The 24981-nt window shown below is 35.7% G+C and overlaps 1 protein-coding gene across 36 annotated transcripts in view; it reads right to left on the reverse strand.

The window, feature by feature from the left end:
• PTPRD (protein tyrosine phosphatase receptor type D) overlaps window positions 1-24981 on the reverse strand; it is a 2336513-nt gene that overhangs the window by 1428069 nt on the left and 883463 nt on the right. The window lies entirely within an intron of this gene.

Here is a 24981-nt window from a genome sequence, read left to right on the forward strand (position 1 = left end):
TGCAGAATACTCAAATTAGAAGCATCATGCATTCAGTGATAAATGGTAACTTATAGAAATATAATTGTAGTTGAATGTATGATTTTCTTTTTTGTAATTTTCATGAAGAAAGAAAGAAAAGGATATTATGTATACTTTTTGAGAATAGGGACACGGGGTTAAGGAAAGGTAGTTCTTGTTTAGGAACATGTTAAGCTAAAAATTTGAGATCAGAGTGCCTGAGCCATATTCTTTGTCAACCTTAAAAAAAAAAAAACTGGCAGGTTTATAAAAACATGGTATGTTCCTATTTTTATTTCATATAAACTTCTGATACAAGGCTTTGATACTTAGACCTTAGTGTTTCCATTTAGACACACCTGTTATAAATATCAACTCTTTCCTTCATTCTATTAGCTTATTTTGACCAAGGTATGTCATTCAAATGACATATCTGTGGGATTATACTCAACTACTTTTGCTAAAATCTCAAGTTTTCGTTATTTTTGTTATACATACTCATTATACTGGCATACTGAGACCTAAAATCAATTATATTGTTACTTTCTCTAATTTCTTCCTTTCTGATAATAGATACCATTGTACTTCTATGTCATACCAATAACTCCAAATAATGTACAATTTTACTTCTTATTTAAATGATTTATCCTGTCCTTTCAGTTAATCTTTTTGGGATATTCTTTTCCCACATGTTCTTACCTTGTCTTTACATCTCCCTGCAAAGGCTCATGATCCACAGATTCTCAGAGAGTGTTTATAAAATAAATATGTGTGGCTGATAAAAGTGAATGCATTCATAAATAAAACAATTTTATATAAATGTAAAGTCACATGCCAAATGCATATTTCAGATCCTGGGGAGGGAGGTAGCCCTGTTATGAGTCTAAGAGGAAGGGATCAAAATGTCAGAGTTTGTGTTCTGACTTTACTGCTTTTTAGTTGTATTAATTCGGATAATTTGCCTAACCTTCAGTTTCCTTATCTGTAAACAGAAGATCTTAATACCTAGCTCTAATTACCTAGCTTGAGAATGTTATAAGAATTAAATAAGTTGTTTCTGTAAAGGTACCTAGGTCAGTGCTTGAACTCAAGTGAGGGTTCAGTATTAGGTAATCTTGGACTTCATGGGCTATCTGACATTCCTCAGAGCCCATTTCTCTGGTACCATAAACCATAACCTAAATCATGACCTATTCCTTGAAACTACCTGTATAGCCAGCTGTTCACAATCCACACCCTCTTCCTTTTCCAAAGGCATAACCTTTAACTGGAAAAAAAATAAAAACACCCCCTTGGCACCCCATACCTCAAGTCTTACTGCTTTGTACCCAAAACTTCAGTCACTAAATATATACATACTATTTATACTGACTATATCAATTTTTCTCCACAAAGTTGAGAGTGGATTTGATGATTTCTATTTGACCCTCAGTAAGGTCTTGACTTTTTATTCAAGAAGAAAATATGCAGGCCAATTGATCAGAGAAATCTGTATACTGTAGCCTCTGTATTCTTCATAGAAACAGTGACATTAAATAATCTGCACCTCCTATATCCTAACATGTATAAGTTCTACATAATGCATCTGAATGGGCAGTATCCTGATGAAGTTGTTCTATTTGTAATACTTTCATGTATACTTCTTCAACTTAACAGTGTTTCTTTGAGTCTCAGAATTTTCTTGCATGAATACTTATTACCATCATTTTCAATATGAATTTTAACTCACTTGAGAAGATATAACTCAGCCTTCCAAATAATCACACTTTCCAAACAAGTCATAATCAATGATATATTGTAAAGTAGAATCATGCAATTACCTACAAGTCTTCTAACTGGAAATACATATTTTATCTTTCTTTTAGAGGGAAACCAGAGTTGTTTTAGAGGTAGGTAAATAGAATGGCTGCAATTGAGGAAAACAATTTAAGTAAAAACAAACGGGATTATACACTTTGCATGTAGATGTTGAGGACTGTGTATATTGTTATCAATTTTGTTAATTATTTAACTCTGCAAGACTGAGTTTAAAAATTTAATGACCAGTGATACATTTTCCGAGTGAACTTACAGAACTTACCTCAATTCAGTTCAAATTGCTCTAATTTATGTTTACATAAGATTCCTATTTCAATACCCACAACCTTTGCTATTGTAGCAATAATTTCTCTAATGATTTAAGTAGACACTACCTAAATTTTACTTGGAAGAAAAGTACTACTGTCACAAATACTTTGTGAAATATATATATATATATAATGTAATTATGTCATCAAGTATATATATGTTGAATAAAAGAGTAAATAAAATAATGAAGAACAGGAAAAGAATATAAATCTCCTAGCCTGGTATGCTTCATAATTAGTAAGTGCTAGATAAATACTATTAATATAAACCACATCATAATCTAATTCATCACACAGCTTTTATGTGAGCCCTGAAGCCATTTTAATGATACCAACAATTTCACAACTATAAATATGTGCTTGAGTATATCTTTACATGCAGTGCTAATGCTGCCCTGGAATATTATCTATATATTGGAAATCAATAGAAAGCGTTTTCTTGGAGCTCATTTCCATAATCAACAAGCTAATTCAAATTCTTGCCGAGCAAATAAGTAATTTTGCCTGAAACATTTTTTAATGCCTTAAAAAGTGTATTGATTCATTTTTAAATATGAAAGGTAACTTATTAAAATTATCATTACAAAAATAGTGTTGTACCAGAGCAAGCACATAAAGTCAACACCAAGACAAAAGTATGCCAAATTGCAGGGTCTTTATCACCGGCGGCCACAGAGGACTCTCATCTCTGTACCCCATGGCCCTGAAAGGAGGGTGTCAAGATGTTTTATACCCGTAAACCACCTCCTGGGCAGGGGTGGGGACAAGGGGCTTTGGACATTCCCAGGGCCAGGGGACTTTGGACATTCCGATTGTTACTTAAGTGATTTACCTAAGTCAAGATAAGCGTTAGTTTACACATTGCATGGTAGGGTGGAAATTACAGACCTCAGTTACTTATTACAAGTCGGAGGGGCCAAGATGGTGTGGGTTTGGACTGCTTGCCTGTCACATTTGGGCTACAGAGAGCAGTTTCAACAGAAAGCCAAGGTATGGCTGAGGTATGAAGTTTTATGGGGCTTTTACCATGTCACAATAGATAACCAGAAGAAAAAACTCAAAATTCAAATAGTTTGAAAGCACTACAGATGAACATGTCTCTACTTTTTCTTGTGCAATTTTTATAATATAAAATGATTTTGTGCCTGTTTCAGTGCAATGGGGAAAGAAAATAGCTTCAAATGCCATGCACTGTGCTAAATACGAACTTATTTTCAAGGAAGAATTAAGGAGTTCTGACTACTTTTTGTTGTTAAGTTGTTTCCTAGAAGTAAAATGAGGGCTTCAGCCCTGCCAGAGAGGCAAGTAGCACAAAAAAGGTTTCCTTTCTCTTTCTTCCACCAAAATGACTAAGACTGTGAAATTAGAATTTGGAAAACATCACCCTATTCAATTTCCCTCCCCTTAATCACCACCATGGAAGGGCAAATGAATGTTTCCTTCAGCTGTGTTCCCATGATTTTTATCTATTTACGTATCACAATTGCTCATAAAAGATTTTAGCTATTTCATTCCCCTGTACAAACTTCCTGAAGATTCTGAAGTCAAGAGCAGAAAGTGCCTTATTGCTTACTATCCTTGTCACACTCTAGATAACCTTGTAGACTCTGGCCCTTTGCCTACCATTCTGGCCTCAATTTTGTTTTCCTCCCTGTACTCTAGCTACACAGGACATATTTCAGTTTCTAAATTGTGTTCTTCTGCCCCCATTACAGTGCTTTGCATATTGTATAGCAAGGTAGCTAAATGCTAGAATAGCTCTCCCAGGTTTTGTTTCTCTGAACTGATAAGAAAACTGTAAAAAGACCAACTTTTTTCTTCACATGGATTATGTGTCAGTTCAATTTGTCCCCTCCCCCACTTAGTTATACCATAAGTTGTTTTTAGAACAAAAGAACAACTTAAATCACAGTATAATGGGCTTTAACAATAAACACAAACAAAATGGAGGCCTTTTTTACTTTAAAAAATGTCATCTTCATTGGTTGGGATAAAAAAAAGAATGAAATTAACTTTGCAAACTAAATGAAAACATTTTATATGAATACTCTACTATGAGAAACCACGTTTTCTTAGGAAACACAAGAGTGACTCTGCAATGCTTTAAAAAACATACTTCAGTCTGTCCAAAACAATGAGATTATAAAACAAAAATAAAATGAAACATCGCTTGGTCTTGAAGAAGAAAGAGATTGTTCGTAAGACATACCTTGTGATCTTAAATGGTAAGCTAAGCACTCCTAAAATAAAAGAGAAGGTGGGCCGGGCGCGGTGGCTGAAGCCTGTAATCCCAGCACTTTGGGAGGCAGAGGCAGGTGGATCACGAGGTCGAGAGATCGAGACCAACCTGGTCAACATGGTGAAACCCCGTCTCTACTAAAAATACAAAAAATTAGCTGGGCATGGTGGCACGTGACTGTGATCCCAGCTACTCAGGAGGCTGAGGCAGGAGAATTGCCTGAACCCAGGAGGCGGAGGTTGCCGTGAGCCGAGATAGCGCCGAGCCGAGATCGCGCCATTGCACTCCAGCCTGGGTAACAAGAGCGAAACACTCTCCCACCCCACCCCACCCCCCAAAAAAAGAGAAGGTGTGCTCAGATCAAACTTTTTAGAAGGGTTTCAGAAAACAATAAAAGAAGTTTTAATCAGAAAGTTACTTGTGCCCAACAAATACAACCAAATACAACCAAATAAAGGAAGCAGTCAGAGACTCAACTCTTTTGGAGAGAACATATGCAAATCTATTAGGGAAGAAAATCTGCAGATAGAATAACTAGCACAACGGGGACCCACCCCTGCAAGACTTCGATCATCAGACCACATGGCATCTGAACATCTGTATTGAGGGAAATTGCTAAAAAGATCAATATAGAATTCTTAAAATTGTATCAAGTAAATATTGTGAGTTGATATTCACTAAATTGGCATAATTTATAACAAATTGGGATATGAGTGTTGCTTCGCCATTAGGGATTCTAAGAAGTTGAATGACAAGTGAAATAAGAGAAGGTATAAAAAAGATGAAACATGGTAAGGGAGAACCCAGCAGGCAATAAAATATTGAATCCAGGGCTAGGTTACATGCTCTGCAGGAAGGTACATCTTGGGTTAGAGGTTTTAACTTTAGGGTGTGAACATAGATAAGATGTGTTTGCAAAGTCTTTTTTTTTTTGACAGATGCAGTACTCATTTATTTTTCAACTGTCATAAGACAAAATCTTGACAAGTATATGAATTCCTGGACTGCAAGCAAAGTTGAATAAAAGGGAAACAGAACATTCTGAATCTGCAAACAGTAGTAGCCCTGTAGGTATTAGGAAAGGTTTAACATGTTAAACAGTTAAAAATTCACCTGAGCCTTCCAGGAATCTGTAAGGAAACAATAGCAGGAAATAGAATACTGGAGTCATTCTGCATTGCTAGAGAGAAATATATTTTAGAAATAAAGAAGTTTCTGATGTCCCTAAAAGAGTACAAGTTTTTCAAAGCCTGGAAAAGAGGGAAGCAGCATTCTGAGCAGGAGGCCCTGACATAGGTATTGGGCTTGGCCGACCACTCGGGAATGCCTGCTTCAGGACTATCAACTGTGTCTGTCCAGGCTCATGATTTCCCGTATGAAATAAACGTGGGGCTAAAGGAAGAAATTCTCAAGAAAATATGTTTCACAGGCTTCAGGATTTCCCTATCTAGAGTTCATGGGAGCAATTGGTACAGCATAGAACTGTATCTGCTCACAATAGAGTGTGTGAGCAAGGCTACAAGTCAGAATCCTCATTCATTACAACAATGGGGCTGCAAATTAAAAGGCTTTGAATATATTATTTGGGGAAAAAATGGTGCCTCAGATTATACCTGGTGACTGAGTCTGCCATTTTACAAATTTCTAAACTTAGCAATATGGCTGATAAGTTTAAAAATACTCTTTGACAAAGAAATGTATAAACAAGTGGATTTCTTCTGAGTCATGGTCCATGCAATGTTGTGATTAACATTATGATAGAAGAATGAGATCACACAGGTGATCACGGTTGTTGGAATCCAGAAAAATGGCATGAACTGAATGGCATCTCAGGAAGGGTGGCCCAAGCAACACTTTCTAGGGTATATTCTTTCCATCATTCACCAGTGAATAGTTGGTTCACTGCTATAAAATAGTGGGTTACTGTGTTTTCTAAACTCAGTGCATATAAAGATAGTGAGGTAATGATCTATGTCCTATTACTTTTATTTACTTTCTATTACTTCTCTGTCCTCTGGACTTTTTTAACAGTGGGATCCTACACTAAAATCTTTGTGTATTTGCATGAATGTTCACATCAGCATTGTTCTTAGTAACAAAAATAAAAAGGGGCAATGATCCATAAACATGTTTAATAAATTGTGCCATATTCCATCAATGAGCTATTGCTACATAGATTAACATGGACAATGCATAGATTAACATGGACAATGCAGAAACCAAGGCAATCAAAATAAAAAAAAAAACAGAAGATTTGTCCAGTGTGATTCAATTTATTTTGAAAACAGAGAAAAATAAACAACATATTGTAAGGAATACATACTTAAATAATTATAATGACAGAGAAAAGCATGATGGCGTTTACCTCAATGAGGAGGGGGACTGCTGAGGCACTGAAGGAACTATAATCAATTTCAGTGAGTGGCAGCTGCTGAAGTCACCCACCCTACCTAAGAATTAAAGCAGTTAGCAGGCTGGCTGAGCAAGTAAAAAATTATTTTAGTCTTTAATTTCTTTGGCCTTTAACTTACTTTGATCTTTGATTTGATTGGATTTTTACATAGCAAAGTGATTTCATTTGGAGATTTATGTCAACCTCTGGATATTTAATAATGAAAGAGGTATAGTGGCCACATTTGGTTCTTTCAGCATCAGTGACATTATATTATTGTCTGCATACTGATATTCATTTATTGTGTACTATTATAACCTACATTTGACAACATGGCTGGTGAAAGTTTGAGGTGGGAAATATCAGTAGCATGGTAAAACCCAACAGACTAACAGAACTACCACCTGCAGGTTGTGGAGTATAAACTCCATTCTTCCTCTTTCCTCTGGTTTTCATGTCTCCATTGAAACATTCACCTGGTCTTCTCTTTACTTCTCTGATTCTAAAGTTTGGCAGAAGACCCTGAGCACATCCAGTTGAGCCCCCTCTTCACTCCTGCATCTCCCCATGCCTGTCAGTTTTACATCTCAGTTTCTCTGCTGACATGTGATCAGGGAGGGGGCAACTCAGTCCTGTTGGGGAGGCCTGTCCTTGTTCGGCTGCAGCAATAATTAGGTCGGTAAGTCAGCTTAACTCAGTGGTAGGATATTAGGCCTTTTTGTCCACACATTTAAAACCACATTGTCCAATCATTTCTATAATAAAACTATGTGACCTTCATTTGTCTGTCTCCTGAGTCTTAATTCTGAAGTGATTCCAAGCTCAGGAGGGGAAGAACAGGGGATTATTTATTGATCCCCTAAACCCTAAGAGCAGTGACTATAATAAAACACTGGATGACATCATCAGATATTTATTATTATCAGATCAATAATTGTTTAACAGTCTTAATTCCTTTCACGACTCCATACCAAAACAATATTCTACATAGAATCCACAGAATGTCCACACCAGAAGGTCAAAGAGGTATGCCCTTTTAATAATAAATCATTTTTTTCTGTGTTCCAATTTTTTTAAGGAAGGCAGGCCTCAGGAAGGGATTTATATTAAGAGTCTGACGGTTCATTTGGAAACCTCATAAGGCAAAAGTTAGGAGTACAGTTATTAGAACCGCTCTCAGGTGAGTCATGCTTCCTGTCTCTGTTCTCCCATCATCCATTAAAAAGAGGAGAAGAAAGAAGAAGAAAAACCAAGTTTCATAAAGTTGCAGTTGGATTTAGCTAAGGTCACTTGAAATACCCAGTAATATTTATATTATTAATATAAAAATATTTTATTGTTTTATTATATAAAATATAAAAGATGCTTGTACGTTGATGAATGTGTGTGGAGCTACTTGCATAGCCTTCATAACAAAAGCTCTGGGGTTTCGAAGATGGGTATTTTAATTGGTAACAACTATGAAAAATCAACTTTTGTATGATTAATGCAAATCAATTTTACTTAACATTACACCATTATTTACACAAATTGCAAAGGTTTTGCCAATATGCCAACTCCTTTATTGTTCTCTGTAGTGAATATTCTAAATGCAATCAAAGGTGATGATTATTTAAATGTTTTAAATTTATTCTGGCAATTATGTACTGATTATCTATTATTGAAATCCTCAAAAATAATGTGAAAGGCAATCACAAATTTTAAAAATTGTCTTTTTTTTAATCAAGCAATCCAAAAAATATAGCTGGAAATAGAGATTAAACATTTAATCTACAGCACCATTACAGAGAAATTAATAGACTCCCATGGCTTAGACATATGCAAACCATGATGTCTCTACCACACATTCTCTTTGATGAGAAAACATGGTCCAAAACTCCTCTCTTTGTTTTACCCAATTCTGCAAAAAGACTTCTACTTGCTTTACCATAACCAATCTCAGCAAGAGTTCTTTAAAGCAAAGGGTGAGCAAAGCAGATTAACATTGAACCATAACATGAAACTCTGTAACTTCCTACAGAGGATTGCACTAGGGGTGTATGTATGTGTCTGCGTGTGTAGTTTCTTCTGCAGGTTGCCCTTTAACAACATATAAGAAATCTTAAATAACTGAAACAACTTCAACCACTAACAAGATATCCTGAGGTGAGGAACACTATGCACTCCAGGGACTCAGGGCTTAATAGAAACTTTTCTATTTAATCTCTAAATTTTGTTTCTCCTTCCCTAATTCTTGAAGCCTATATGTTTGCTCCAAAGGTCCAAGGTTCTTCCCGATTCCATTTCTGATTAGGACATCGAATGGAGGTGCTCAGGGCAGAACAAGATTAATGAGCAGCCAGTCTGCTTTACATGTAGCAATCATTAAAGTACATTAAATCACTGGAGAAAAAAATCGGAAATATGGTGCTTAATTTTGATTTTCCAGTGCAAATTCTTACATGACTTCAGAATGTGCATGGGCCGTCTTCTGCCACAGTAGATGGGTCCTTGAATGAAGATACAAAATATGCACACTCACATCTACATAATAAAACCAACAGAAAAGTGCTCACAGGTGCTGTTTTAAAATCTTCACTAAGTATTGAATTTTAAAAATATATATATTTACAAGTAAACCCCATTATTGGACTTCCTAAAATTACTATAGGTCCCCTGGAAGAGGACTTTGGGTCCAGGCTTATTTATTCATTTTTTTTTTAATCACTGCTCAAAGCTTGGAGACATTAAGAATTTTGAAGAGTGGATGTGAATTCCAACTACACTACTGACTGGCTTAATAACTCCAGACAAATTAATCCAACATTAGAACCTTAGTTAATTCATCTTTAAAATGGGAATGACTACCTGTTATGAATTGAATCATGTCACCCTCAAAACAAGATGTGTTTGAAGTCCTAACCACCAGTACCTCAGTATGTGACTTTCTTTGGAAAGAGAAACTTTAACAGAGGAAATCAAATTAAAATGAGGTCATATTGAAATAGGATGGGCCACTAATCCAATATAACTAGTGTCCCTTTAAAAAGAAGAATATGTGAAGAACAAAGACACAATGAAAATGTCATGTGAAAATGAACATAGAGATTGGAATTATACATCTACAAGCCAAGGAATGCCAAAGATTGCCAGCACAGCATCAGAGCTGGGAGGGGGTATGTCTCACCTCCAGAGTTATGAAATAATAAATTTCTATTGTTTAAGCCATTCTGTTTGTAGTACGTTGCTATAGCAGGCTTAGAAAACGACTGATACATGACTCAAAAGGTGATGGTGGGGTTTAAATAAAGTGATTTATAATATGTGACAAAGGATAAGCTCTTAACAAATTATTAGTAAAAATAACAACAGTGGTGGGATATTTTGAAAGATAACCAATTGGTAGATTATACAATAACTATATTCTATTTATTCTTCATTTCTATTTTTAGAAATTTAAATATGAAAATATCCCAGTGGTAAGGCAGTAGAGAAGGAGGAATTACAAAGGGGAGATACATGTCACACCAGTGTATGCTAATTGTTTCAATCCCCGGTAAATGGTTTGGCAGGAGAGGAGGTTGGAACACTTAGCTAAATTGAAGTTTGGGGATTATCTGTGAATTTAAAGTATCCATGCCATTTTGGCCCCTATTAGCACAAGTAATTGAGAGGAAAATCTTGCCAGTTATGCTTTTCCATAAGGCTTAATGTGGACTTCGATATTTAAGTAATTCATTAGCAGGCTTAAATGCTATCATGGAACAACATTAAAGAACGTAAAAGATAGTCTGTGACCTTCATTTTAGAGATGAACAAATTGAGACCAATAGAGGTTATAATGAACTCAAGGTTATACAGTTTACACTGAAAAACTGACACTAGAATCCTTGTTACTAGTTTCTTGTAAAAACGAAGTGTGCCTTTCCGAATTCTGTAAGTGTGATTTTCAGAATCCTGTGTTGCTTTTTAAATTATCAGAACTCCCACTCTGCACATGGAACCTTAAGACCAAGATTGAGGGGACTCGGATCCAGAGAGAAGAAAATGACATTGTTCAACATTTAAACTAAAGAAACCTCAAATGTTTCATTTGAGGAAGGAGATACAGTGGGGACAGAGGGTGATTATTTTTATACTAAAATTATTAGCTGTATACAGTTTTAGAAAAATCTTTTTACACTGTTTAGAAGATCCATTAAATATGGCCTGGCACGACCTTTCTAGGACAAGCCATTAAAGCCCTAAATGGTATTTAGAAATACTGCTACCTCAGATTGAGGTCATTTGTATTCTATTATAAAACACACAGCATACTTTGCTTGGCAAGTTCTCTGGAATGGCTGAACTCTGGCCCCTTGCATGATTTTGCAAATACAGAGTGTACTTGTTCTCTACTTAACAACTAACCCCACTTAAATTAAAGCAAGCTGCCCCCTTTCACCTCTGGTGTGCTCTGCTTTTAAGTATGCTTATGAGAAGAAATATTAGATTCTTAATACAACAAACTTTGTTTCATTGCATTAGCTTTTTTCACTTTGGTTTATTATTTTACATTTTCAGCTTGTATAGGACATTTCCATGTTGTCTTGCCCCAAGGATATCACCACTGTAATTGAGGGGCCCAGTACAGAATCTATTCCAGAAAGAATCATTCAGTTTCATTTTGTGGCTTTGTAGCCCAGAACCAGAGCTTTTCAGAAAACACTCAATAACACCAATACAGGGACCCCTCTGGACAACATATCAATTCGTATTATGAAGTGAATTATGGCTGGACCCACCAGAGCTGGTATAGTTAAGTGTCTGTCAGTGTTTCCATTATATTTTGAGGGCTCTGTTCTTGGTTGCAAAAATACCCTTCAGGTTAAAGCATACAAGGCTAATGTGGGGAGTGACTGCTCCCTTTGTTCATTTTTTACCATTTAAAAACACTAGCTCACTTTTCTGTTAGCTTGTCATACATTTTAAAATATAGAAAGCTTTGGTTTTATAAATAAACAGGCTGCCGGAGTGATAGTTGTTTTAATGGGGTTAGCTTAGAGTATGAAAGTTCATTAGAGCAGGTGTGATCAACATTGTTCATCTTGGAAGGTATCAAGGCCTCAAAAAGGGAGGCCCAATGTGTTGCAAGTGCTGGCTGAAAATGACATCTGTAATTCTTAGGTCCCTAAATTTTAAATTCAGAGGTCTCCATTTATATCTCAGATGGAATATGACTGCATTATGTTTAGGATTTACCTTAGTCTTCCCTTTTTCATGCCCCTATTCTTACATTGAATCCATGTGAATCCTTCCCTTAAGAACCTAGTTCAATTTTCCTATTTTCTAAGAAACCTCCTTGGATTTATTTCTTCAAATAGACTCTGGTGTTCTTCCTGTAAGCTCATTAGATCTCCAACATCCAATATGGGCATTGTTATATTGTACCATTTGTCTGTGTGTCTTTTTCTTTACAAGGCTGGATGATCTGAGGACAAGAACTTTAACCTATTTATTAGCAGAATGCTAGACATATTAAATACGCTCAGTAAAAACCGGTTGCTTGGACGGATGGCTGGAATATGTGTTCTATGAAACAAGTTAATGACAAGGGAACTAGAGGAATAAAAGAGTCTTTGAAAAACAGACTTTCACATGACTTCCTGTTTCTAGTTTTCAAACTTACAGAGAGTACAAATTCTTATATGCCTTGTAATGAAGAATATCCCAGAAAATTGGATGACATGTAAACTCTTACAGGAAGAAATACATGCAATGGGATTTGTTGAGAAAATTACTCTTCAAGGAGCTACGTGATAAAGTGTGTGTTCTGGCTTAGTCACTGACTCTGTGACCCTCTTCAAGTTACTTAATAGCTCGGTGATTCCATCTCTCCAAATGGTGATAAATAATAGTTCTTGACTGCTTCACAAGGATGTTTGGAGAAATATGCTTTAGCATCTTTGAGACATTTTACTGAAAATAACAAACTGTACCTGTTACATATAAATATACTGATATTGCATGCTGTGTACTAAATTATTTTTAAGAGCACTATTTTGTTGAAATCACATTAATCTAATCACAAAGTATAATTGAAAGATTTAATTCTTCTACTGGTTGTGAGTACTTGGACTATATTCTAAAAAGAAAATTTATGTAAAGTAGATTGTTCAATTGTTTCTACATTTAGCATGTGGGAAAAGTCCATGTGATTGGTAATGCTGGATAAGCTGTCATATTCTACTTAAATCACCAATCACATTTTCAAGGAAAGGTGCTACGAAGAATTACTGATGCTTTTAGAAGAAAATGATGAAAGAAATTTTTTTTTTAATTTTTGCAAACCACATTAGACTTTAAGGACTTTAAAGCTCCCAGTGTTTCTCAAAACATCTGCTTTGAATATAACCAGAAATCTTGTACTGAAGAAATGCATTCCCCTTCATAAAAACTTTATATTCCTCTTATTTTCGCATTGAGAATACCTGGAAAACTCTCTTCTCTTAACACCTCTCTGTTCTAATACTGACTTAAGCAGAATCATCTGCTTTGATATAATCCGGAACATTGTACTGCAGAGTCACAGAGCCCATTCTGGATGTAAGGAATAAAACATTTGGAGGAGATATCCAAGCAACTGCATATTAAACAAGATCTCAAGATGACTCAGGTTTGAGAACCCCAGTTAGATCTTTCATCTTTTGGTTTTGGAGGCAAATGAAAAGTGTGCAGACCTAAGATGACGATCAGGAGAAGGAAATTGAACTTCCCAGTGTATATCATCTCCCTTTAAAAATCACTGAGTTGTTAGCTTTTGTAGAATTTGGGAAGGAATTCTAAATCAATCAATTGTTTTAAAAGGAAAGATTGAGAACGATTGTACTAGAAATACAGGAAAAAGGAACTGACAGCTTCAGTTTGCTGTATGTTAACAGAGTTTAAGGGCGAATTGTATTTTTGGAAGAATAAGTCAGAGCTCCTGAAACTCTTCCTTATGCTTTCTTCCTCAGGTTTTTGGAGGCAAGCTGATCTGCTTAAAGTTCATTATCAGTTTGATATTTTTCTAAAAGTTTGTGCTTCCAGCAACCATGAAGAAAAATTGGGTAAAATATCAAATACAGTATAGTTGTAATCCATCGCTCCCATTATTTGATACAGCTCGATTGCTTTGTTTCTGTTAGTAAGGTAGCATATAGACATGTGCAAATTTAAACAATTATATAAAAGAAATGAAAAACACCCAAGGTTCTGATACAGTATAGGAATTACTGCTCTCATTTCAGTAAAAATACTTTTAGAACTATCTACTCCCTATCAAATAATATTCAATTTATATAAAACTATACCTATAATTAAATTAAATAATTATAAAACATTTTATAGTTTGCTTTTCCATGTCAATGACACTTTTAAAAATTTTATAATCATGAAAACCAGTCTTATCAAGTGGAAAATAATTAGACCTAAGTTAGAGCTGCTGTCATCTGTTTAATCTCCTTCAATTCTAATACTGAAGAAATGCATTTTCCTTCATAAAACCTTTATATTCCTCTTATTTTCGGATTGAGAATACTTGGAAAACTCTCTTCTTTTAACACCTCTCTGTTCTAATCCTGACTCAAGCCACTTTAGCAAGAATATTATGAGGAATGACAGAAGAACATGGGTTCTAACTGAGTTTGCAGGAGCATTGGAGGGTTATGTGAGATTCCTTAGCTTCTCAATAAGACAAAATGTCTATGGCTTCTCTCTCAGTATTTGTCTGTTGTGATGGCTTTGATCTACACTTCCTGAAGAGTGCTTTCTAAACACCAGTTCCTTTGGACTCAAAAGAGAGCTACACAAATTTAACATTTTAACATTTATTTAATTTTTGCAATGGTTTAAGTTCATTTTATTGGTAACTTCACTGAATGCTTACAACCACCATATAAGGTCACAGCCATTTCTATTTATATAGAAGTAAGTGGGAAACTGAGCCTTAAAAAGGGTAAGCAGTACGTTCACACCATTTATTCAACTGCAGCAGATTGGGGGTGGGCGTTGGAAGAATGGGGAACAACTGTTTAGTGTATACAGAGTTTCCCTCTGGGGTAGTGAAAATGTTTTGGAACTAGAGTTTGTGAATACATTGTGAATGTACTAAATGCCAATGAACTGTTCACTTTTACATGGTTATTTTTATGGTATATGAATTTTTTCTCAATAATAAAATTAGATCAGGCAATTAAGCCCTGTCAGATTCCAGAGACCACACTCTTAAAAATTACAAAATACTGCTTCCTGTGTGGTAATGCTAGCTCCAAATTTTTCTAGATAAAACATTAACTTTCTACTGAAGAAGTTTTCAATGTCTTTGTTGTACTAAAGACATGCTACATCTCCCACAGGACCATGTGGTGCATACAGGTGTGAAGAGGTGGTTTTCAAATTACTTTTTTGAAAAAGCTCATTTTACCTGGAAAATTTCTACAAGAATGTGTTTCATAAAACATTTTTATAGAATCACTGTTTTCTTCAAACCAACTAAAAGAATGTTTATTACAGAATTATTTTATCTTAGATGGTCTACTTAATATGACAGGAAAACTTAACAGGAATTCAGGCCCTGTTAGAAAGATTGGGCAGTGTACCAAGATGTCCTTTCTGATCATTCCTTAGCAGTTTTTCATAATAGAAAAAGTAAAAGTTCAAAGGAGGCTAATCAATTTCACCTTTTATTCTCTGCTTGAAAATAGTTAATTTCAGTTAGGTTTCATGTAAATAGTAGGTTTCATGAAATCTTCAGTTAGGTTTCATGTAAATAGTAGCTCTGCTTTGCGCACATAAAACTGTTTAAATTTCATGATAAAACACAAAAGATCTAAGGAAGTATACATTGGCATCTGCAATTTTTAACACAGCAGCTTCTGGGCTTAAAGAAGTCTTTCATAAGCAACTGAAAACACTAACTTTAGGAATTTGAAAAAACAAATTGATATTTTATGTAAATTTTGTGGTATCATTTTTGTTCAGTTACTTTCTCAGTTGGGAAGAAAAACATTTCAGAAAAAGTTATAACACTTGAAAGTTCAGAAAACCAATTTATGATAACATAATTATTTCTTCTTTGATCAAAACCACCTTATAACCCAATCTTCCCATTCTCTTTTTTATATGTTAGATGCAAGAATTTTATAGAAAGGATAAGGGGATTGGGATCAGCTAAAACTGAGTTTGTCTGTCACATATTATGCATTCTATTATTCAGTTTCCCATCAAAATATAAGATAGGATATGCCTATCCTGTAGAATCTTCATCATAAATTCATAAGATATACATGTTAAGCCATTCTTCCACAAATGTATGTACTTTTAAGCATCTTGTTCATCATAACTAAGAATTTTGACTCTCCTAATTTTTGCCACCCTGTCACTATTGACTTCACTTCCTTCTTTGCACATTGCGGAGCCCAAGTGAAGCCATTTCCTGGATGCTCTTGGTAGAATCCTCCAATCTCTGATCTAAGTTCTAATTATTATCAACTTAGCAGTGCTTACATTTGGGTAGTTCCATTGCCATATCTGCTGGTGAGCCTTTCCCATTGGTGGGAGAAATTCCGCAAATAATTCTGATTGATTGGGTGTATTGCAAACACACCCTACTCCTGTGGGCTGTATTTGAACTGCCAAGTTCTCATAAGCGGCAAAAAAAAAAAAAAAAAAAAAATTGCCTTCTCCCATAGCAGACTTTCTTTTTATTCCTGAACAAAAACATCACTTATTTCCTTATAAGAAAACATACATTATTCAATGTAGCTCTTACTTCCATTCACTTGGCTTTTGTATACTTTTATTAATGTTTATTTTTAAGGCAATTCTTATTTTATTAAAGCAACGGAAACCATGTACCTTCTCATATGTGAAGACTGTTATATGGCAACCTGTGATGGTGGCTGATGAGGGGTAGGGATGGGCAGGAGAAGGTCAAACCTCAGCCAGCTTTGCCACATTAGGCGACACTACAAAAGTGCCTTCAAGAAGTAATCTGAAGAATCACCAAATGATTGTGAGAGAGGCAGCACGTGAGCTTCAGATTCTCAGAAACACATAAGATCAAAGATAGAACAATGGTGACAACCAACAAAGGAGAGTCAGTAACATACGGAAGGACTGTATCCCTACTTCCTCTCTTGCTTCAACCAAGACGGACAGCAGGGAAGCAGAAAAAGATGTGAGAAAGCAATGATGCTCCAGAACCTCCCACCATTCCCTGATCCCTACCCAGCTTCAAGCCTATCCCACTACTCCCACCCCCCCATATATTCAAAACAACTAAAATATGAAGTCTCTCTTGTGTCCAGGCAAGGAGAATATCTCTGAATCAAATATAAGGTTGAATTATTAAATAATCAGAACCAATTCTTAGCAATAAGACACTTCAATAACAAAAAGTGACTGAAAAGCTATAGAATCATCTAATGTGATTAAGGTAGCAAGTACACTACCCAGTAAGAAAGAAATGTTGTCAGAGAATGGAATGTGGTGTTAAAAAAGTCATCATTTTATACTCTTAGGATTTCAGACTTTTAATCAAAGTCTAATTAAAATTTTGATGATTCTCATAGTAAAATAATTTTCAAAAATAACCTATTCCTTAATTTCTATCTTTGAGCAAGTAGGTCCTTAGCTCCTTTTTCACAGTCAACTATTCCTAGCCTGATACCCCTGAGATCCTATAGTAATACACATATGGTCCAGCCTGTGTTCAATCAGTCTGCACTGGTAATGGGTACGTTGGTTATTAAAATATTAAACTACTTATATACCATTGGTAAACAGGCACTAACTGACACAAACCCCATCCCCCACTGCTCTTATAGTCTTGGTTTCTCCTCCAGGATCCCCCACAACTCAGCAATTAAAGTGTTAATGCTAGTACAGCTGAGGAGCCTCCCAGCCACTGCTCCATTGAGTGGACTTCTGTTTGGTTAGCACCAGTATTTTATTAGTTTTAACTTTTAAGTATAAACTTAGTCTGTAATATAAAATTCAGAAAATGATGCAAACTTCTTCAAACAGTCAAGGACTGTCTTAAATGATAAATTGTTACTTTGTCACTGAATCTCCTCTATAGACAAATGTGCTCTACTCTTTCTGTGCTTTCAAATTTATCTTTCTTTCCTTCTCCTCTAAGCTGGTGGTGTACATTTTGCCCATGTTAAACTTCCAGGACTGCCCGCTAAACTAGATTGCTAAGACTGTCTACTGCTTGACATTCCAGATAATGCATTTTCCCTCCGAAGTTTCTCACAGTGTCTTGAGAAGGATCTCGTTACTAAGTAGATATCATTACCCTATTTCTTTGTGTAATCTGAGTTCCAGATTGTAGCCTCAGCAAGTTTTTTCTATCTCCCTGTGTCTATGGCACATACCAAAAATAAATTCATTTTTTTTTACTGAAAACATTCATACATCTGACTGAAACAACTCCAAAGCTGGTAGTATTTAAGGTGTATGATAGGTGAGAAAACCTTAGCATTTGACATAAGACAACGTCCAGGAAATACAAAAGTATTTATTTACATATGGTAATGTTTTTGAGGGTAAACATTATTTAGTATTTCAAGGAGACATGAGGCCTTGATTTATTTTCCCTCCAAGACCTGCTCCAATACCTTCACATGTTCATAATGTTTATTTCTATCCTATTGCTTCTCGGGACTTCAGACTTATATGTCCAGCCTCCTGATTGTCTGGACTTCTAGAGATTACAATGTGGGAAGGATACTGAGACTTAAAAGGTGGTAGCATTTTATAGAACTTAATAAAGACAAAAGTGATTACAATGGGCACCGCATAAATCTGAACAACATTGGTGGTTATCTCAATTTCAGTATGCTGGTTGTGGTATTGTACATTGTCTTGCAAAATGTTACCATTGGGGAAAACTTGGCAAAGTGTACAAAGACTCTTCTTTTATAACTGGATGTGAATGTAAAATTATCTAAATCAAAATTTCAGTGAAATTAAAAAAAAAACAAAAACTATTCATTATTATTCCCCCAAATCGGCTGGTTTTTTTCCTCTCTATTTCTACATAAACTGAACAGAATTACTCCCAACTGCCTACATCAAAATCTGGGGACTTATTCCATGCTCCTCCCTTTTCCACTGTAATTTGATCTTTCAATTTTGTAAAACATAGTATTTCTATGTTCATTGCTTTGGTATATCGGTCTGCTTGGGCTGCCTTAAAATATCATAGACTGAATGACTTAAACACAAATTTATTTTCTCATAGTTCTGGAGGCTAGAAAGTCCAAGATCAAGGATGGCAGCACCACCTCTATAGTTAGAGGCCAGGGTCTGAATTCCAAGCCTATAGAAGACCCCACCCTTACATCTCTCCAGGGCAGTCCTGCCCTCAGGTCTCTGAACAGAGGTTTTCTGGCCTGTTGAAACTGAGGCAGTGGCCTTGATGCCTTCCCTCATGGAAGAATAGTGCATGTTTGCAGACAAAATGCCCTATTGTTCTGTCATGTCCAAGATCCTTTCTTCATTTTGTCCCATCTATGTTCTTTCAGTGAAAAACTGGCAGCATTTCAGCTGGTATAACCCCAAAAGCTCTTTTTGAAGTGACAGTCTAACCACACTCTTGGGTGTTCTCTTCAGAGCATGCTGTCTCATTTTGGCAATATAAACAGACTGAAAATTTTCCAAATCTTTAAGTTTTAGTTCTTTTATTTTGGCTTAACAATTTGTTCTTCAATTCCTCTCTCTCCTCTGACATTTTGCTATAGCAATCAAGAGGAACTAAGCCACTCTTTCAACACTTTGTTCTGAAACCTCTTTAGCTAAACATCTAATTTTATTGCTCACAAGTTCCACAAAACACTAAAATGCAATTCAGCCAAGTTCTTTGCTGCCTTACAACAAGGATTGATTCTCTTCCAGATTCCACTGACACAATCCTCATTTCTATATAAGACTATATCAGAACCTCACATATTTCTATCATGCAGCTTAGAACTCTTCTAGCCTTTACCTATTATCAAGATCCAATGCCACATTCACATTTTTTGGCATTAGTCATAACAGCACCCTATTTCTTGATGTCAAAATTTGCCTTAATCAGCTTGGGTTGCCATAACAAAATACCACAGAACAAGTGGCTCAAACAAATGAAATTTATATCTCACATTCCTGGAGGCTGAGAAGTTCAATACCAAGGTGACAACAAGGCAGATTTTATTCTGAAGCGTCCTCTCTTGGCTTGTTAGTGGTTGCCATCTTGCTTTGTGTTCACACGATCTCTCTTTTGTGTGTGTACACAGAGAAGGAGAGATCTCTTCCTCTTTTTACACAGCCAGCAATTCCATCCAATTAAGACCCTTCCTTTATGTCCTCACTTAATCTTAATTACCTCCTCAAACCCCTGTCTTCAAATACAGTCACATTAGAAATTAGATATTCAACATATGAATTGTGAAGGGACACAATTATGTCCAAAGCCATTAGTTTCTTCTGCTGCATGACAATTACCACAAATTTAGAAGCTTAAAACAATATACATTTATCATCTTACGGTTTCTGTGGTTAGGTCCAGGAGCAGCTTAGCTGGGACCTTTACAAAACTATAGTCCAAGTGTCAGCTAAGACTAGATTCTTATCTGGAGTCTTAGCTGGTAATTTATCCACTTCCAAATTCACTCAGATTATTGCCTAAATTTATTTCCTTCTACCTGTAGGGTTACGAGCCTTCACACCTCTTGCTGGTTGCTGGCTAAAGGTCACTCTCAGGGGCCACTCTGATCTCTTAGAGGCAGCCAGTTTCTTGCCATGTGTCCCTCACCACAGACCATCTCACAACATAGTGGCTTACTTCTTCATGGTCAGGAGGAGAGCAGGAATGTGTCTACTAACAAGATGTAGTCTCATATAACATAACATAGGAGATTGTCATTCCATCACCTTTGCTATATAACAAGACATATTAACAGAAGTGGCATTCTGTACCTTTGCCATAGTCAACTGGTTAGCAGTAAGTCAGAGGGTCTGCTCCCACTCAAGAAGAGGGGATTACACATAGGTATGAGAATCATCAGGCAAGTGTTATGGGAGGTGTGTTGGAGGTTATTCAATGGATTTATCATATAAAACATAAAACACATGAAACTTTCGAGAAACAGTAGAAAGCACACATATGTATGCAGGGTTCAGCCCTGCTGGGTCTGGGGTATTCTCTACAGGTGCAGAGATGAGAGACTGTAGAAATAAAGACACGATACATGGAAATTAAGAGAAAAAAGAGTTGGGCCCAGGAGACTATTACCACCAGTACATAGGGACCATTAGTGACCCTGAGTGCCTGGACACTCTTACTTTTATTGGGTGCAAAATAGGGAGGCAGGGGACGTAGGGTGAGTCCTCCACAGTTTTTCATAGGGTCAAGCAAATCACTCATGTCTAAGGAACAAGGGGTCCAGGGCTTGCAAGTAGCCGAAGCAGGTGAAAACGAAATGTGTCAGCACTTTATGTTATCCCCATCAAGAAAGAACAAACACTTCCAGAACTATGCTATTTCTTACTATCTACAGAAGAGGAACCAGGTGCAGAAGTTGGAGTGAAAGCAGACATAGATTGTAACCAATATAGCACAGCACCACACAGAGACAATGAAGCCCCCAGGTAGCTGAGGGTTGGGCTGACTGATACCAGTCCTTCCTCAAGAGTGTGGGGGAGTGGAGTGTTCTCCCACTTGCCCAAGGACAGGGGATGTTTCCTTCCATGTTTGCTGAGTAGTGGGTGCTTCCCCAAGCACTGGCACTACAGTAGAAATTCTAGATGCCCTCCAGCAACCCGTATGCAGGTGTGATAGAGAGCTTTGGTTTTGGCATTCAACAGGTTGTCCCTGCTGCTTGCCACCAGTTGATGTTGGACAGTTTTAAGTGTTCTTGCCTCGTGGCCACATTCCATAGTGTCCCCTATCAGTCCCTGACCACAACAACCTGAAGTTCCTAGAAGATCATGCATAAAGTACAAGAAAGCATTCATCAAGGCTTAATGTTCAATGAGATTAATATCTAATCACTCATGCTACTTATTTCTAAATATATTCTTCTTTTTGTATTCTATTTATCAAACATGAACTGGCTGAGGGTCCAGTCTCCTGCTTCAGCACTTATGAGACTTTCCACCCATAATGTATACCCATCGCACAGAGATAATCACTGTTAATAACAATGGGTGTGTTTCTTTGCAGTCTTTTTCTAAGCACGTTCCTGGAACCCTGTCCCCTAACAAAAGCACATCAAATATATAACTGAGTACTCATATGTATCTGTTTTACATAAATATGTATAAAAGGGGTATGATATTATAATATTTCATAAATTTTAAGAATGCAGTCTTTAAAAAAATCTTCAAAACTATAATTTTAGTAACAGTAAAATATCCCACATTTTATCAACATTTATAAAACTTTCCTTATTATTGTTTCCCATTATCATGTTAAAAATAACATTATGATAAACACATCATTCGTAAATCTTAGCTCTGTAAGAATAACCTAACTATAATCTAAATCTACTTTCAAGAACAAAGTAGGACTCAGCTCCCCAATTTCAAATCTGTACATTTATTGCTATTATCATTGTTTGACAAAAGAGTCCTGATTTCACTGCCCTTATTCTTTTTTATGATAGTTTTGTATTAACAAGTTTATTAACTCCCTTGGTGCTTTAATTCTTTTTCATATCACAGAATGAATTGTAAATTACATATTTTTAAATAGACGCAATCCCATAATTAAATACTATGCATTCTTGACAACTTCTCACCCTCATGCCTCTATATATGACTGGTATCTGGCCAGTTCCTCATCATCTTTTAAAACACATGAGGTGTCAACTCCTCCAAGAAGTCAGATTGATTAAAATTTATTTTATATTTGCACAACCCCCATCCCATGAGCACCTCTCCATTGTAGCATATTATCACATTGTGTTAAAAGAATGTATTTACACGTCTCTTCCCATCTATGATTATAACTCCCATGAAGGCAGAGAATATATCTGCTTCTTCTTTGTACATTTAGCACCTAGTGCCACATATGACACATAATCATTTATTAATGAGAGTTGAAAGAAACATTTGAACTAAACTAAAATAAGCATGCTATGGAGTTATAATTTTTTTCTAATCTTTCTACATTTTATAATATAGTGTTCCATCCTTGATCATACTAAAAAAAATAAAATTAAATCAAATGCACTCAAGATATGCTTGTGAAACCTGAAGATCCTTTATGTATAACATGTAACTCTTTTAAAAAGAAATTCAATTTTGAAAAATAAGCAGGAAGTTGGTAAAAACTGTTTCCCCACTTCAAAGAGTGCCCACCTAATGACAAAGACAAACATCATATGTGCTTACATAACTTAAAACTTACAAATGCATATTAGAGTCATTCCTCTTCTATTAATAGGATGATTGAGATGATTAAGAAGTTTAAAACAAAATCTGATTACAGAAATGGGAAAAAGTAAAATAATGTTCATTAAATGTTTATTACATAACAGATATAAGAAATGCTTTAGAATAATTTTATCATATTAATGCCACCACAGCCCCTGTGATAATTCTTCATAAATTCATTTTATGTCTTAGGTAGCTTCTCCAGGATTCCACAGCTACTAAGTGACAAATTCATACTTCAAACCCAGGAAGATCCAATTGCAAAGCCATGATCACCCCACAGCTTCACACTGTAAGAACATGTAGGAAATGTTTAGTTTTCAATTTATTACCAGAAATGTCATTCTCTGGAATATCAGGAGAAAAGAGTAGTACCGACTAACAGCAGCCTCAAGGTTGAAGCTGCACATCCATGGGAAACTGAGATTATTTGCATTGTGCTATGTTTGATTTAGTCCCTGCCAAATGTCATGCCAAAGCCTTGACACAACAGAGATTTGTGCCTGGAGCCATTCATTCCCCGTCTGGCATGCACATCAGCTGGCTTGTTTTCTCTGGATATTCTAAAGTCACATTAGTCTCTTTACAGATAGGGAAAATGACCAAAAAATTATACGAAAAATAGTGGCAAGAAAATATGTGGGAGAGCTTTCAATTTTATGATCTCAGAAAATTATTAACATATGCATATAAAGGATGCTTTTTTTTTATATATGACTAACACTGCAGAACATGTACAGTATGTTTTGAGCCAAATTAAAAATATGAGTATGTACATATAATTGTAATTCCTCAATTGATATATTTGCATAAAATAGAATAGGCATCAATTAGTAATGATAGTATACATGTCTACATTTTCCTTTAACTACAACCTATCAATGCCCAACATTTTTTTCAATATAAAATTACTCTAATACAGGGAAAAATAAAAAACAGTGACTCATCAAGTCATGCATGGGGTTGGAAGAAGCTTGAATAGGGTAGCTGATCTAGAGAAGTTTTAGAGAAACCATTATCAGACACTGAATCTATTCAATATTTAAATATCTCTATAAAAATGACACCTAACCTTCTCTCACTGTCTAATTCTGAAGCCTAAGTAAATTCTTTACGTGTTAATTCAAGCAGTTTTTCCCTTGCTAATTTCTCTTTAGAGAAGGCCTTTTAGTTAATAGCTCCTGTATGTGATACTTATTTTGTCAGTTGTCATCCTCCTTTACCACTGTCCTCAGGGATCTTAGCTCCCTTACTCATAACTCACAGGTTTCCCTCTATGTAACATTAATTCGCCTCATTCATTTTCTATTCAACTCTCTTATAATTTGGTTATATTTCATGATCTTTTTAAGAATCTTCAATAACATCTTTTTTCATAATAGCATTCCAGTTTGAAATAACAGGCAACCTGTATTAACCTTTAACTATTACCCCTATCTTTTATGTAGTATGTTTATATACTGTTTACTGAGCTGTTTATGTGCTTATTTTCCTGATTTCTTCCTCTTTTCAAATTGATTTTAATTCTATACGTTTCTCTATTTTTTCCCCCAAAACCTAAATAGTTCTAGATATTTCTTGCCTGATAATTTAACTTTCATATGTCCCATTTCAGTAATTTCATCATCAGAGTCACTAAAAACATGTTAAACACCTTCCATCAACCTCTGAATAGTTCAATTATTTAACTTGCAAGGGCATTAGTGATAACAGTTCATTCATTCATTCATTTATTCAGAGACAAAATATTGCTCTGTTGCTCAGGCTAGAGTGCAATGGTGCAATATCGGCCCACTGCAAAC

Source organism: Callithrix jacchus, chromosome 1 (assembly GCF_049354715.1).
Source record: "Callithrix jacchus isolate 240 chromosome 1, calJac240_pri, whole genome shotgun sequence".
Lineage (NCBI taxonomy): Eukaryota > Metazoa > Chordata > Mammalia > Primates > Cebidae > Callithrix > Callithrix jacchus.